Source organism: Chelonoidis abingdonii, chromosome 2, assembly GCF_003597395.2.
Source record: "Chelonoidis abingdonii isolate Lonesome George chromosome 2, CheloAbing_2.0, whole genome shotgun sequence".
Classification (NCBI taxonomy): domain Eukaryota; kingdom Metazoa; phylum Chordata; order Testudines; family Testudinidae; genus Chelonoidis; species Chelonoidis abingdonii.
The window spans coordinates 165165633-165180785 of record NC_133770.1 but is presented as its reverse complement, the minus strand read 5'-3'; the positions used below and the strand labels follow the sequence as shown (position 1 = coordinate 165180785).

Genomic DNA, 15153 nt, shown 5'->3' with positions numbered 1-15153 from the left:
GGTGAACCTCAGTGAATCCCTTTCAACCAAGGAGAAATTGCAGTGTGCTCGTACAGCTTCCGGACAGTTCCTTGGATACAGACCAAAGACTTCTATAGCCTGAATGTAAACAGCCAGAGATAATATAAACTCTCCATCCCGCGCCCCTTCCAAGTTCATCCAGCGGTCCCTTGGGACAGCTGTGTCCCTGGGACTTTAACCCAACATTCCACCAGGAACATAAACAAGTGACAATAGAAGCAGCATAAGCGAATACCACAGGCTTTATCCCACTCAACCCTGACTTCCTGACCTGCTGGGCATGCTAAGGATGCAGACAGGCATTTGGGGGTTTAAAATACAATACATTATCCTGCTAATGACACAAAGCAGGAACCAGGCTCTAAACTGCATTCAGAGAGAGCTGGGGGAGGGCAAGGAAAGGGCTGAATGCCTCCTGCAGAACTGCTCACCCAGCAGGCAAGAGACCCAAGCTGGGATAAACTGATACAGCTACTTTGACTTGAGTGGGGTAGCTTGATTCACTTCAGTGCAGCTATGACAACAAAACAGATTCAAGTCAAGGACCTTGATGGTAGCATTCTCCATTTCCAGTTCCACACACAGGGCCAGACAGACAGGCAGACCTGCACGGTCTCTATGTGTGAATGGGACAATGGTGCTCAGAGGAGGGAGTTAGGTTTATTAGGAACTGGGGAACCTTTTGGGAAAGAAGGCGCCTATACAGGTAGGATGAACTCCACCTAAACCAAAGCGGAACCAGATTCCTGGCTTGTAAAATTAACAAGGTCATTGAGGGGTTTTTGAACTAAGGGCTTGGGGAAAGCCAACAGGTATGGAGGAGCACAAGGTTGAGACACAGACATCCCTTAGGGGAGGATACTTTTAAAGGGGATCCTAATAAAGAAGAGAGGCTAGATGTTGATAAAGTACAGCTAGGAACTGAAGAGAACCAGTCAGATGAAAAAGAGTCTTATTCAATGGGGGCAGCCAACAAAATATTGACAAATTTTATAAGTGCTTGTATACAAATGCTAGAAGTCTAAATACTAAGATGGGGGAACTTGAGTGCCTGGTGTTAAATGAGGATTGTGGAAGAAGGGAAAGAATTGACAAGGATTTGTAGGGGATCTTAATGCATGTCAGTCTGTTAGCAAGAGTTAGGCCAGCTGTAACCCTAATGACGTGAGATTTGTAGAAGCGAGGATAGTGTGAGGCGAGTAGGAAAAAGAACTGTGTGAGAAGTTATCACGACCTTGCACTGATAATCAAATACGTAGACTGGCGCCCAGAAGTGAGGAAAATAAGATAGCAGGATAGCCCATGTATAAACAAAATGCAGCTGTTGCTCATTATTGTCTGTATTATTGCTTGTTATTGTCTGTAACAAAGGTATAAATGCTTGTTGTAATTGTTCACCTGTTGAGAGACCTGTGCGGGACTGGGGCAACCCAGTGTCCTAGGGCACTCCCTCCCTCTATTGCAATTGCTGGAGAAATAATAAAGTATTTGATTTTGCTGCACCCAAACGAAAAAGCAAGAACTGTGTTTTTCTCCGACAGGATATTGATATAACGGGATCACAGACATTTGGTGGAATGATGATAATCCACGGGACATGGTAATACCAGGGTACAAAATATACTTGAATGACAGAATAGGTCACGCTGGTGGGGAAGTGGGCATTATATGGGAAAGAAAGCATATAGTCAAATATAGCAACAACCTTAAATGAATCCAACAGTACCACAGAATCTCTATAGATAGACATTCCATGCTTGAATAATAAGAGTATAGCCGTAGGAATAGACTATCGACCACGTGACCAGGATGGTAACTCTGATTGTGAAATGCTCAAAGAGATCAGAGAGGTTACAAAAAACTGAAAACTCAACAGTAATGGGGGATTTCAACATCCCCATACTGACTGCGAACGTGTCACCTGAGGATGGGATGCAGAGATAAAATTTCTAGACTCCATTAATGACTGCTTCTTGGAGCCACTGGTCCTGGAACCCACAAGGTGAGAGGTAATTCCCTGGTTTAGTCCTAAATGGCATACAGGATCTGGTCCAATAGGAGAATATAGCTGAAACAGTCTGATAATAGGAACCATAATGTAATTAAATTTAACATCCTTGTAGGGGGGAAAATACCAAAAAAACCCACCACAGCAGCATTTAACTTTAAAAAGGTGAACCACACAAAAACGAGGAGACCAATTAAATGGAAATTAAAAGGAACAGTCACAAGAGTGAAATGCCTGCAAGCTCCATGGAAACTTTCTAAAAATACCTTAATAAAGGCTCAAACTAAATGTATACTCCCAAATAAATAAATAAATAAATAAAAACCAGTAAGAGGACTACAAAATACCGCAGCAACAGAGTAAAAGAGGTAGTTAGAGACAAAAAGACATATATTTTAAACATTGGAAGTCAAATCCTGCTGAGAAAAATAGAAAGGAGCATAAACTCTGGCAAGTCAAATCTAAAAATATAATTAGCAGGCCAAAGAAGAATTTGAAGAACAACTAGCAAAAGACACAAAAACTAATTGCAAAATTTCTTTCAAGTATATCAGAAGTAGGAATCCTGTCAAACAATCAGTGAGGCCACTGGCTGATTGAGGTGCTAAATGAGCACTTAAGGAAGACAAGGCCATCGCAAAGATGCTAAATGAATTCTCTGCATTGGTCTTTACTGCAGAGGATGTGAGGAGATTCCCAGCCACGAACCATTCTTTTGAGGTGACAAATCTGAGGAGCTGTCCCAGATTGAGGGGTCAGTATAGGAGGTTATGGAACCTACTGATACACGAAACAGTAATAAGTCACCAGGACCAGACGGTATTCACCCAAGAGTTCTGAAGGAACTCAAATATGAATTTGCGGAAATACTAACTGGTATGTAACTATCACTTAAATCAGCCTCAATACCAGATGACTAGTGGATAGCTAATATGACGCCAATTTTTAAAAAAAGGATCCACTCGCGATCCTGGCAATTACAGGCCAGAAAGCCTAATGTTAGTACCAGGCAATGTGGTTGAAACTACAGTGAAGAACAGAATTATCAGACATAGATGAACACAATACACTGGAGAAGAGTCAACATGTCTCTTGTAAAAGAAAATCATACCTCACCAATCTATTAGAATTGTTCGAGGGAGTCTACAAACATGTGGACAAGAGTGATCCAATGGATATAATGTACTTAGATTTTCAGAAAGCCCTTGATAAGGTCCCTCACCAAAGGCTCTTAAGCAAAGTGAGCAGTTGTGGGATAAGAGGGAAGGTCCTCTTATAGATTGGTAACTGGTTAAAAGACAGGAAACAAAGGATAGGAATAAATGGCCAGTTTTCACAGTGGAGAGAAGTGAACAACAGAGTCCCCCAAGGATCTGTGCTCAGACCTGTGCTCGTCAACATATTCATAAATGATCTGGAAATGGGGTAAATAGTAAGGCGGCAGACTTTGCAAACAATACAGAATTACTCTAGATAATTAAGTTCAGAGGAGACTGCAAAGAGTTACAAAGGGATCTCACAAAACTGGGTGACTGGGCAACAAAATGGCAGATGAAGTTCAATGTTGATAAATGAAAAGTAATGCAATCTCCACTATATGTGAAAAATGATGGATCTAAATTAGCCATTACACTCAAGAAAGATTTTGGAGTCATATAGATAGTTCTTGACAAATATCTGCTCAATGTGCAGCGGCAGTCAAAAAAGCAAACAATGTCAGGAACCTTTAGAAAAGGGATAGATAATAAGACAAAAAATATAATGCCACTATATAAACCCATGGTACGCCCACACCTTGAATACTGCATGCAGTTCTGATTGCCTCAGTCCAAAAAGATATAGTAGAATTGCAAAAAGTAGGATAACAAAAGTGATTAGGGGTATGGAACAGCTTCCATATGAGAAGAGATTAAAGACTGGGACTGTCCAACTTAGATAAGAGACAACTAAGCAGGAATATGAGAGAGGTCTATAAAATCATGACTGGCGTGGAGAAAGTGAAGAGGGAAGTGCTATTTCCCCCTCCACATAACACATGAACTAGGGGTCACTGAATGAAATTAATAGGCAGCAGGTTTAAAACAAAAATAACAAAGCATTTCTTCACCCAACACACCATCAACCTGTGGAACTCATTGCCAGGGGATGCTGTGAAGGCCAAAAGTGTAACTGGGTTAAAAAGAGAATTAGATACGTTCCTGGAGGATGGGTCCATCAATCGCTATGGGTGTCTCTAAACCTCGTTCTGCAGAAGCTGGGAGTGGATGACAACAGATGGATCAATTGATAAAGTGCTCTGTTCTGTTCACTCCCTCTGGCACCAGCCACTGTCAGAAGACAGGACACTGGGATAGATGGACCATTGGTCTGATCCAGCCCGGCTGTTCTTATGTAACTTACACCAGCTGAGGAGGTGGCCCCATAATGTAACATCTCATGAAAAGAGCCTCCAGCAGCTTCTTATTTCACGTGCTGGTGTGTTGCTGAGTCACTTATGAAGATTGAATCCAAGGGGTGTCTCCGTCTCCGTCAGTGACACTAGGCCAGCACTTCTGAGAACTGGCTTCTCCAACACTCCACTTCCTATACGATCCCAGCCCTTTTCTAATATGAATTAAGGCCTTGTCATCCCACAAACTTGATCTGGTTTCATTAAACGGGGTGAGTTACATGGGTGCAAACCCCTCTGTGGGCTCCCTTGCACCAGTTTCAGAGGGGCTTATATTTCTGTTTAGCTTAAACCTGTTGCTCCTGACAGGCTTAAATTAAATGGAAATAAGCCTGGTCTAAACTGAAATGAGAGTGTTTACATTGAGTCTTTTGCACCAGTTTAACTAAACCAGTTTAAAAATCATACTTTAGGTTAAAATCGGTGCAATTGTGTGTGGAGATCAACCCTAAATATCACCATCTCCCTACCCCAAAAATGGCCCTTCTAATAGGGTTGCCAACCCTTCAGGATTGTCCCCGAGTCCCAAGGAACTAAAGATTATGTCATGTGATGAAACCTCCAGGAATACATCCAACCAGAATTGGCAACCTTATCTTCTAAGTGCTTTCTGATGTGATCAACAGCCACAAAGATGTAACTGCTGTTAAACAAACATGGCCTACGATTTGCCCCAGGTACCTCAGTGGGCAGACAGGGTTGCTGGGGTTTCAGAAAGACTGTTCTTTCCTAATAGGAAGCTACAATCTGTGCTCCCCCTCGGCCATACGAGAGTTAATGAGGAAAATCCTTTGTCCCGTGTGATTTTGCGGGCGAGCTCAGCTGAGGGCTGTGCAGAGACGTTATCCAGACAGAGCCCATGTGTTTACATCTGTCTTGGAAAGCCTCCATGTTAGAGCAGTCAGCCGACGGGGGGCTGGAGCCCTCCGCCGGGGCTAGAGACAGGCCCAGCCTGGAATCAGGGCCTGTCTCTGAGCAGGCGCTGGTGCACAGCGTGAAGCACCAGGTCGGGCTGGGCTGCGGGGTTGTTTGCATCACACTCTCAGGGGAGGCCAAGCAGAACCCCAGGCAAGTGCAGTGCGTGGTTCTCTCATCAGGATACATTTTTCATTAAGTTACTTCCTTTCCCAGCCGGCCAGAGCCTCCATTCTCTTGCAGATTTACGATAAGGCTCTTCTCTCTCCATTACTTTTGTTTGGCTTAGTGTTTCCTCGAGTTCCAAGATTTCCCCTCCTTCCTGCACAAATCAGCCCCCTGTTGATATTCTACAGCTAGCGGAGTGTTACGCTAATGAAGGCTCCCGGGCCACTCACAGCCTTCATTTTCATCCTCGACCCCCTGGACTCTGCACAGATCCAGCCCCTCCTCTCAGCCTCCAGCCCCTCCCACTCCCTATGCTCCTCCTTTGTCTTTCCTCCACCTCACTTTCAGGTCCCAGGTGTAAAGGTGCTCACCTGAAACTGCCTTCCAGTTCCCATGCTGCTGCAGTGACAACAGGAGAGGAGAATGTTCATTGTAAGCCCCTCGAGATCTGTGGGTGCTGCACACATAGGGCAGCTGCAAAAACAGGGCCCCGAAATCCACTAAGTGATCCCACAAAGTGGACCAAATTCACCTGTGTATAACCGAGGGAGCAGCACCAAGGAAGAATGAAGCTCAAGGCTATAAGCAATCAGAACACACTGTCCTCAAATGCCCTCATTAACTGCTATCAACACTGCTGGAGTTGCTCTTGCTCTTTTAGGCATCATTGAAATACACGGGGCAGGCACATCCATGCCACACAAGCCAACCGAAGAGAGCACCAGGCTTGCAGAAAGCTGCCCACCCGGCAGAATTTAGAGCAAGCTGAGTCAAACATTCACAAATGGAGACAAGGTCTGAGACTGCTCAGAACTGATGCAGCTATCCTGTGCCCCCAGGCCAGAGGTACTGGATTGGCCTGAGCTAGCTGACTGGTGCAGGCCCACAAGGGGCAGAAGGCATGATGTCGCTCAGGATCCTTAGGAATTCAGATCTTGTACCCATGAAAAAATGTAATGGTCAACAGAGCTTAAAGAGGGACCTGAACATTAGGTCAGACAGATTCTTTAGAGAACCGCGGGAACAATTTACCAAGGGGAGTGGGTGGGTTCCTCCATCACAGAATTTTTAAATCAGGATGGGATGTTTTTCTGAAAGCTCTGTCCTAGGAATTATTTTGGTGAAATTCTCTGGCCTGTGTTATGCAAGAGGTCAGACTAGCTGATCACAATGGTCTCATCTGGCCTTGAGATCTGTGAATCTATGAATCACTTCTGAGCCACAAGCCACCTTCTCTCATCCCTGGTGCCACTGCTGCAGGAACCTGGCTGTAAACATGAGACTCCCTCCTGCAAGCAATTCTGCAGCAGACCTGCTCATAAGGGCATGTGCACACAGCAGCTTACGCCTAGTCTACACTGACAGCTTTTGCTGGCATAGCAAGGTCAGTTAGGGGTGTGATGTTTTGCCGACATAGCTGTACCAGCAAAAGCCCTAGTGCAGACCCAGTTATACCAGCAAAAAAGTGCTTTTGCTGGTAGAGCTTATTTTGCTGGGAAATTGGCATAAGCCCTATCAGCAATAGGACCTTTTTACAGGCACACCCTGTGCCTGCACGAAGGATAGCCATGCGACAAAACTTTTAAGCATAGACAAGGCCTTGGAGAGCTCTACGCCTGCTCTCTCTCTCACATTTCTGTGCCAACATTTCAGAGCCCGCCTAACTCTGTGCTGCAGGAAATCTGCCCCCAGCTGCTTTCTTAGCTCACTCCAAGCTTCAGAATCTGAGAGATGGCAAATAGAGAAGCCGGTTCATATTTTCCCTCCCCTGCCCAGTGGTATTTGTGCAGCACATTAGTTCCTGTAAGAGGATTTCTCAGACCTTCCCTGCTCTTTCATGTGAGGAAAGTTAATAGCCTCTTTCAGCCGAAGCAAACTGCCAGCGAGTGTTTACAGAGTATGGGATTGATTTACCATGAAAGCTACTTTTCTCTCTGACTCCAGGCGACGTTACACCAGAGCCTTTCAGGGCTGGAGTAAACTAATGTGTTTTGGCTCCTCAGCAGCCGCCTGCCTCTCTCCCTTTCTGAATTTCCACACATGGGGCCTAAAATAATCAAGGGAGGTGGCCGTGATCTGAACACAGGCTCTCAGTACTCATGCCAGGTATAGCACTGGGCTCCTTCCTAAGGTTTCCTTTAGACTCCACCACATCCCACAGAGCAGGGCAGAATGATATGAAAATGGGTCTGTGCTGTCTCAGCAGCACCCACGCTACGTTCCCCTGAGGGGCTGGGGAAGACTCATAGACTCGTAGGTCAGAAGGGACCAATATGATCATCTAGTCTGACCTCCTGCACAAAGCAGGCCACAGAACCCTACCCATACACCTTTTTAACAACCCCTAACACATGACTGAGTTATTGAAGTCCTCAAAATTGTGGTTTGAAGACCTCAAGCTGCAGAAAATCCTCCAGCAAGTGACCCGTGCCCCCATGCTGAAGAGGAAGGCGAAAAACCTTCAGGGCCTCTGCCAATCCGCCCTGGAGGAAAATTCCTTCCCGACCCCAAATATGGCGATCAGCTAAACCCTGAGCATGTGGGCAAGACTCACCAGCCAGCAGTGACCATTTCAGCCTAATTTCCCCTGCACTGCACTCCCATCTTCAGCCTTGACAGTTTTCACCCAGAGCAGAAGGGAAAACTGCACATATGGCTGCTGCATTTCCTGAAGATGGGGTAGGAGTCCAGTCCCTGCCAGAGCTGAAGTGCTGGTACCCACACTAGTCCACTTGTGCTTTGAGCTCTCAGCCATGCAGGTTTTCAATAGAGTTGCCCTGGCGTTTGGATGGCATGGTACCTGCTCACACCCAGGCTGCAGTTGGCCTCATTCAACACCATCCCCCCTGCAATAGCTAGCACTGCACTGCTGCTTGGCACACCAAAGAGCAAATTGCCCATAGGATGCAATCATCAGGTGTCTGAACTCAGATGTATCCATCCAGTGCTCTCTTTAGGGTGCAGGCCACCACCTCCAATACTAGTAGACAGAGGACAAAGTTAATTCCAACACAGAAAGACCGTAACCCCCTCTCCCCTTGGCTAGCAAAGCACTGGGATCAACGCACTCTGTGTAGATTAGAACCAGCAGCAGGGTCACAGAGCAGCCTGAGTCATGGCAGAGCTCCCCAGGAGCAATACAGCTCATTTCCAGCACTCAAGGGATGCCCAGTGCCCTCTCCCTGTCAATCCCTACGGACATACAGCCAGTGCTCTGCCGCAGCATCCGCTCAGCTCACAGTAAGTGCTACCACCGCTGGCAAAGAGGAGCAACCAGCTCCCAGCCACACGCACACACAGGCTACTCTGCCTTCAGCAGGCGGAGGAATGGCTGGTGTGACTCCTTGAGGAACACGGCTATTATAAGCCAGCAGCTGGTCTCTAACCTGCAGGCTGTGGAGTGGGTGCTCTCCATGGCACATCCAGGTGGTCCCTGGAGCTGGGGAAGCATCTCTCAGTCACCAGACAGCAACAATGGCTGGAGCCTGGCCCAGGACCCTAAGAGGACTGGGGACGCTTTTTGACTCTCAACTCCGAAAGAATGAAGCCTCTTTCAGCTCGTGGTGCAGTTGCTTCCTGTCCCTCTCTGGTGTAAATCCAGCCGGGATGAAAGCCGTTTGGAGTGCCAGACACTGGAGAGGGAGCCAACACCGCACAGAACAGGACCCAAGTGCAAAGTGGCCTGGAGGGGAGAGCTGGAGCTAATGAACACAAAGCCCTACAGCCACAGATAGACCAAAGCAGCCTCGATACAGAATGGGGCAGATGCAAACAAGCAGCCACAACCACTGTGTTTCAGCTCCCAGAATCCCTCCCTCGTTCCCTTTTCATAGAGCCAAGCCCATGCGCTGTCATGTGGAATGGGCCAACAGGAGACCTATGGATGGCAGAAGTGGCACATGATGGGGTCCGTGGTGCGGCATTTCATCAGAGCACAGGCAGAGACACCTGTGTTTGCTGCAGCAGAACCAGACCCACCTTTTGTTCACCAGATGCTTTCATCTCCCCTGAAGCAGGGCCTGGAGAATTTGCTCCTGCAGCGCTAGCTGCTCGTATCTTCCCTACCATGTACAGTGAAGGCACAGGGGAATTTGTGCTCTGTGTTGCAGGGGTGCTGAGTCCTTCAGCTTCTTGGTGTTATGCAGGGCAAGGATGGAAGAGCCTTATGCTGTCACCTTGTCAAGCATGGTGACACACAGCACGCTCCTGGGGAATTCTGGGAGGCCCCTCTGATAGGAATGTGGTGCTAAGTACTTGCCCTGACTCCATCTCAGGGCACCAGGCCATCTGCATTACCAGAATGGAAACACAAACCAGGACCCACCACGCTCCTTACATTAACCTCCTGCCACAGCACCCTGCACTGAGAGCTGACTCCTCCCCCAATCGCCCTCTATGTATCCCCCCCGGCCATCTGGTTACTATCAGCTGACACTCATTTACAAGTGCCCTGTGAGAGTTTGCAAGCTGCAGCTCTCAATCAGAAGTTTAACCTCTCTCCTGGCATGCAGAAGTGTTCCAGCCCTTGCCCCACAAACCTGCTCACACTCCAGAGGCCAGATTCCTTCAGAGCAAAGGGAGCCAAACTCATTCAGCCTGGGAATTCACAGAATACATAGCAATTCTGGCTCAATATCTGCCTGGCTTTCTCCTGAGGGCTCTGTGAGCCAGCAGGCAGAGCCAAACGAGAGTCAAATGGCTGGGAGTTGAAGCTAGAAAAATTCAGACTAAACATAAAGGGAAAATTTTTCAATGTGGAGGTCACAGGATGAGCTTCTCTAGCCTGGGTTAAGCAGGGTGTCGGACTGGATGATCCGAATGGTCCTTTGGGATTTAAGCCAAACTTCTAACATGTTGGTGGCTGAATCCAGACACCTAAATCCAACCGGAGATCCTGCTGGTTATCCTGTCCCTGTGCAGGGCTCTGCTAACCTCAGCCAGGCTCTCTGCAAACTCAGAGGAGACCAGGACCTGATTTTCAGAGCTGCTAAGCCATGAAAGTCAAAGAGAACTTCTGGGCCCACCACAGGTTTTGAAAAAAACCCAGCCTTCTTACTATCTACATGCCTATCACCATTGTGTCTGAGCGCCGTATGGTCATTAGCAGAAGTATCATCATACAGAAGGGGCACTGAAATGTGCCAGATTAAGTGACAGGATGTCTGTGGCTGAGCCAGGAATTGAATTCAGGTCTCTTGAGCCCCCATCCAGTATCCTGGCCACTAGCCACTCCTTTTTCCCCATGCCTAAGTGCGGATTTAGGTGCTGGATTTTGAACGTCAAATGTTGGAAAGTTGTGGCCTGAATTTCTGTACGTGATAAAAGCACAAGTGATATTTATGAAGCATAGATTTTTCTATTCAAAATAAATTAAAAGCAGCATCTGGCAGCCTGAAGGATCCAAAATGCTTCAGAAAATTTACGAACCGCTATACCAACTAGGGGGACACAAGGCATTGCTTTCTCTCTTACTGAACTGCAGCCACCTGTTGGGTGGGACGCAAGCACTGTTCAACACCACACAGCATCAGTTTAGGACAGGAAGTGAAGAGTGTTGTATCCGACCATGAAGCTGTTGGGGGACTTTAGGTCAGCAGAATGTAACTACTCAAGCTGGAATCTGGCCAGGATATAGGCAGTACTAATCACCAGAACCAGGGGATAGCATGTTTAAGTAGGCAATTAGCAAATGGGAAGTGCCATTTAGACATTCAAGTAACAAGCCCCTCTCTAGACTCTCCCTGTGCCAATCCAGCCATAAGAGGTCACTAGTAGTTACAAGGCCCCAGGAAGCCACAGAGCAGTCTGCAATGCACTGGCCAGACTGGGGAGAGGGTATTTTTTTAAAAAGAAATAAACTCTAGATGTATCCATTCTACTGATACTGGACTGAGCTCCCTGTTGGCAGCCCCCGAGGAATGATCATGCCACAGAGAGACAACTCCCCTTATTGTTCCTGCAGGCTAGATATAAGACACACTAGTGGGGGCAAAGCAAGGAAGCTCTTTGATTTAGGTACTAGACAAAGACTTGGGAAACCTGGGTTTGAGCCCTTGTTCTGCCACAGATTTCCCATCAGTAGCATGGGGATAATAGTATGCAAGTGTCTTTATCTAAGCAACTGCATGTCTGTTGGCCTGTGTATAGAATAGGCGTGTAAAGGAGCCTAGAGATGCACTCTCATCTTGGGAAAAAATGAATCTGCTCCCTCCATCCAAGCCTCTCAAAGCACCTTACAGTCCTGGTTCAAGCTTAAAGTCCCTGTCACTCCCCACCACACTGCAACGTTGGTCTGTATCATCACACATGTCTCATTTCACAGGCACAGAGAGATGAAGCTACTTGCCCAAGGTCACAAAGGGATTCTGTAGCAGAGCCAGGAACAGAACGCAGAGCTCCAGCCTTACACTTCCCTGTTTTAGCCCCCAGACAATCCGCCCCCTCTGGCTTTACCTGTTTTAAACAGAGGGCTTGAATGCAGACTGTCCCGCATAGCTCACCGCCCACTTCCAGACACATTCAGAACAGCAGATCACCATTGCTGAGCACCGTGGCATTTTGATTAAAACCATTTCCAGTTAATCTAAACCAGAGCATTCCTCTGGAAGCAAAAGCATGCTGAATATTAACTGATACCAGCGACAACATGGGCTCTGCACCCAGGCTGATTAACCACCACTCCCCACTGCAGCCAGACTCCTGGCCTTCCCTGCTGCAGCACAGAGGATGCTCTTGTCTCCCTGAATTACATTCCCAGGAAGCCCCCGTCTGTGTAAGAGCCACTGCATAAACCGAGTGGGACAAAAGGCCTGCACATCTCCATGGCTCAGCTCAGACTCAACCTGAGGGCTTATTTACTTGGGCACTTCAAATGTGTGCTTTAGCTTCGAGTTTCTTCCATGCAAGCTGCCTATAAAACTCCCTGGGATGTTTGCACTGAAGGGCCCTACAGGGTCTGCATTGATGGACTGATGATGTTCTGGAAATGAACAAGAGTTTGTCCTCCTCGGTGCCTCTTTGCTGCAACCCCCAGTGTTGCACTTGGATCCGTTTCTGCTAGCTGCACTCAACCCAAATATATACTTAATCAAATCCACAGCACGGTCTAGGGGCAGAGGCTTCTCAGTACAATGCAGAGGCAGGTGCAAACCTCTTGGGCTTGGCGCCTAGAGGCTCTCTGCTGGCAACTGCTTAGCAAAGAGCACAAGAAACTATTCTCAGCAGCGTGCCAACCAAATGCCAGAGTTAGCCAAGCACGCTGAATACAGCTGAGATGCAACGACAGATGGATGGGGGACATGATTCAGAAAGCAGTAGGGGCCAGTTTATAGATTCTCTGTGTCTTTAAAATTAAACCATAGGGTAAAAGTGTCAGAGTTTTACTCCTCTCTCTAAGGTGCACATTTAATTTTGTTAATTAAAACCCTGAAACTGCTGAAAAGACTAAGGCCCTATCGTAACAATTGCTCTGGCAGGCAAGGCCAGATCAACAAGGCATCCCCTCCCTAGCCCATCTCAGAGAAAGGTGCAAGAAACCCCATTATGGAATAACTTACCCATAGAGGAAGCTTCTTCCGAAATCCCATCAGTTACTGGAAGGTTTATCCCGGTGAGGGTTTATGTAGCAATGCCAGATTCCCATGGAATCAATGTAGGAGACACAAACGTGGTCTTACAGTTATTTAGCAGGAAGATGGGGATACAGGACTCTTGGGTTCTCATCTCTGAGTTGGATGCAGTAAATGAGAGAGGTGATGCTGCCACGCCTCACAGGCAGGACTGGGAGGGTTAGTTTATGCATGTTTTGATGCACTTTGAGAGCCACAAATGGAGAGTGAAACTGCAGCCAACTCTGCATGCCTCCGTCACAACGGCAAACATCTTCCCGCACCCAATCACAGCACCTGAGATTCAGACTCTAGGAGACTCCTGCCATGCACAGAGCCCACACCTTTGCAGAGGAAAGGCCCCAGATTAATTTGCCCTACAAAGAGCCAGGAGCTAGCTGGCTGTTTCATCTTTAAACTGAACTAGTCAACCCGTTTGTGAGGACTCAGAACAGCCCTGCCCTGCCGAGCCACAGCATCATCAACGTGCCATGGCCACAATTCAGAGAAAGCCCAGTTCTCCATCACTGCTCAGCTGAGACACTCCGCACTGCACGAAGGGGACACTCCTTTCTCTCCAGGTCACAAGCTCAAATCCAGACAGGTCCATAGTGGCCAAAAGCCATTCCCATGCGATGACTGTTAGTGGGCCTGAGCTAAATGAGTCTGTACTGGGACCCAGCAAACAACAGGCGTCTCCAACACACAAGCCTCATTGTTGGCAGCCCCAGAGGAATGATTGCGCCACAGAGAGCCAACTCCCTCTGCTGTCCCTGCAGGCTGGGTATGAGACACACGGGGGGGGGGGGGGTAAAGCAAGGAAGCTCTTTGATTTGAGTGCTAGCGAAAGACTTGGGAGACCTGGGTTTGAGCCCCTGCTCTGCCACAGATTTCCTGTGTGACCCTGGGCAAGCCACTTAGCCTGTCTGTACCCCAGTTCCCATCAGTAGCATGGGGGGATAACAGCACTGCCCTTCCTCCCAGAGGTACTGTGAGGATAAATGCACTCAAGATGGAGGTGCTCAGATATCATGGCTATGGGAGCCATACAAGTACCTTGGATGTATGGATAAACTGACTGATGGTGGATTTTCCTACCCCAGACTGTCCAGTGACCCAGAGCACCACAGCCTCTGGGACTCAGCACCAGCACTAACTTCACTTGTCTGCATTTAAAACCAAACCTTCAGCTCAGAAACCTGCACCTGCAATTGACTCTCAAACACAACCTGCCTGGCAACCGCAGAACCACATATGCCCTGGGGAGCTCACACCCCTTTGTGATGGTGCCACATGGCAGCAGCGGGGCTGTCTCTGATCCTGCCCACGTGGAGGGCTTTAAAGGGGGGAGCGGGATGGGCGGCTCCATCCTGGGAAATAAACCTTCAGCCTAGTCAAAGCTGGGATCTTTGCTGGCATGGAGCACAATGATGCTCCCAACCAAGGATTAGCAGGGTTACTCTTCAACCTGCCCTCAAATACAGATTATTCACAACCTCAAACCACCTGGCCTCCACCCAGTATCTATAAACTGCAGCCACCTCCAGCCTAAGGGGAATGTGACACAAGCACCTGGGGGCTTCCCAGAGCAGGTTAGATTGGTGGGAAAGGACAGCTCCAAGCCGATCTGTTGCTAATGAGGGTAGTGGCCTGGGCTGCATACCAGGCCCACTGAGACTCATTAATCTCATTACGTAGCTGCAAATCATTAGAGAGGCTGAGCTGAAATCCCAGAGTACTGGGCATCTCCAGGGCACCCACTTTGTGCCTGCCTGACCCACTTTGTGCCCGCCTGATGCACAGATAACAAGCAGCACATGGCCAATACTCGGGTGAGGGTAGGCAAGACAGGCACAAGAGATCACTGCTCCATCCACAGGGATCCGAGTCATGGCTGCCCCTGGCTGGTTATCACAACAATGACCATACAACCCAACAGCCAGAGATGCCAAGGCGTGCTACAAACTATACAATCTAACAGGGTC

The 15153-nt window shown here is 47.9% G+C and overlaps 1 protein-coding gene across 1 annotated transcript in view; it reads right to left on the bottom strand.

Moving 5' to 3' along the window:
• The window catches only part of ADGRA2 (adhesion G protein-coupled receptor A2), a 145197-nt gene that overhangs the window by 77073 nt on the left and 52971 nt on the right, over nt 1–15153 (bottom strand). The window lies entirely within an intron of this gene.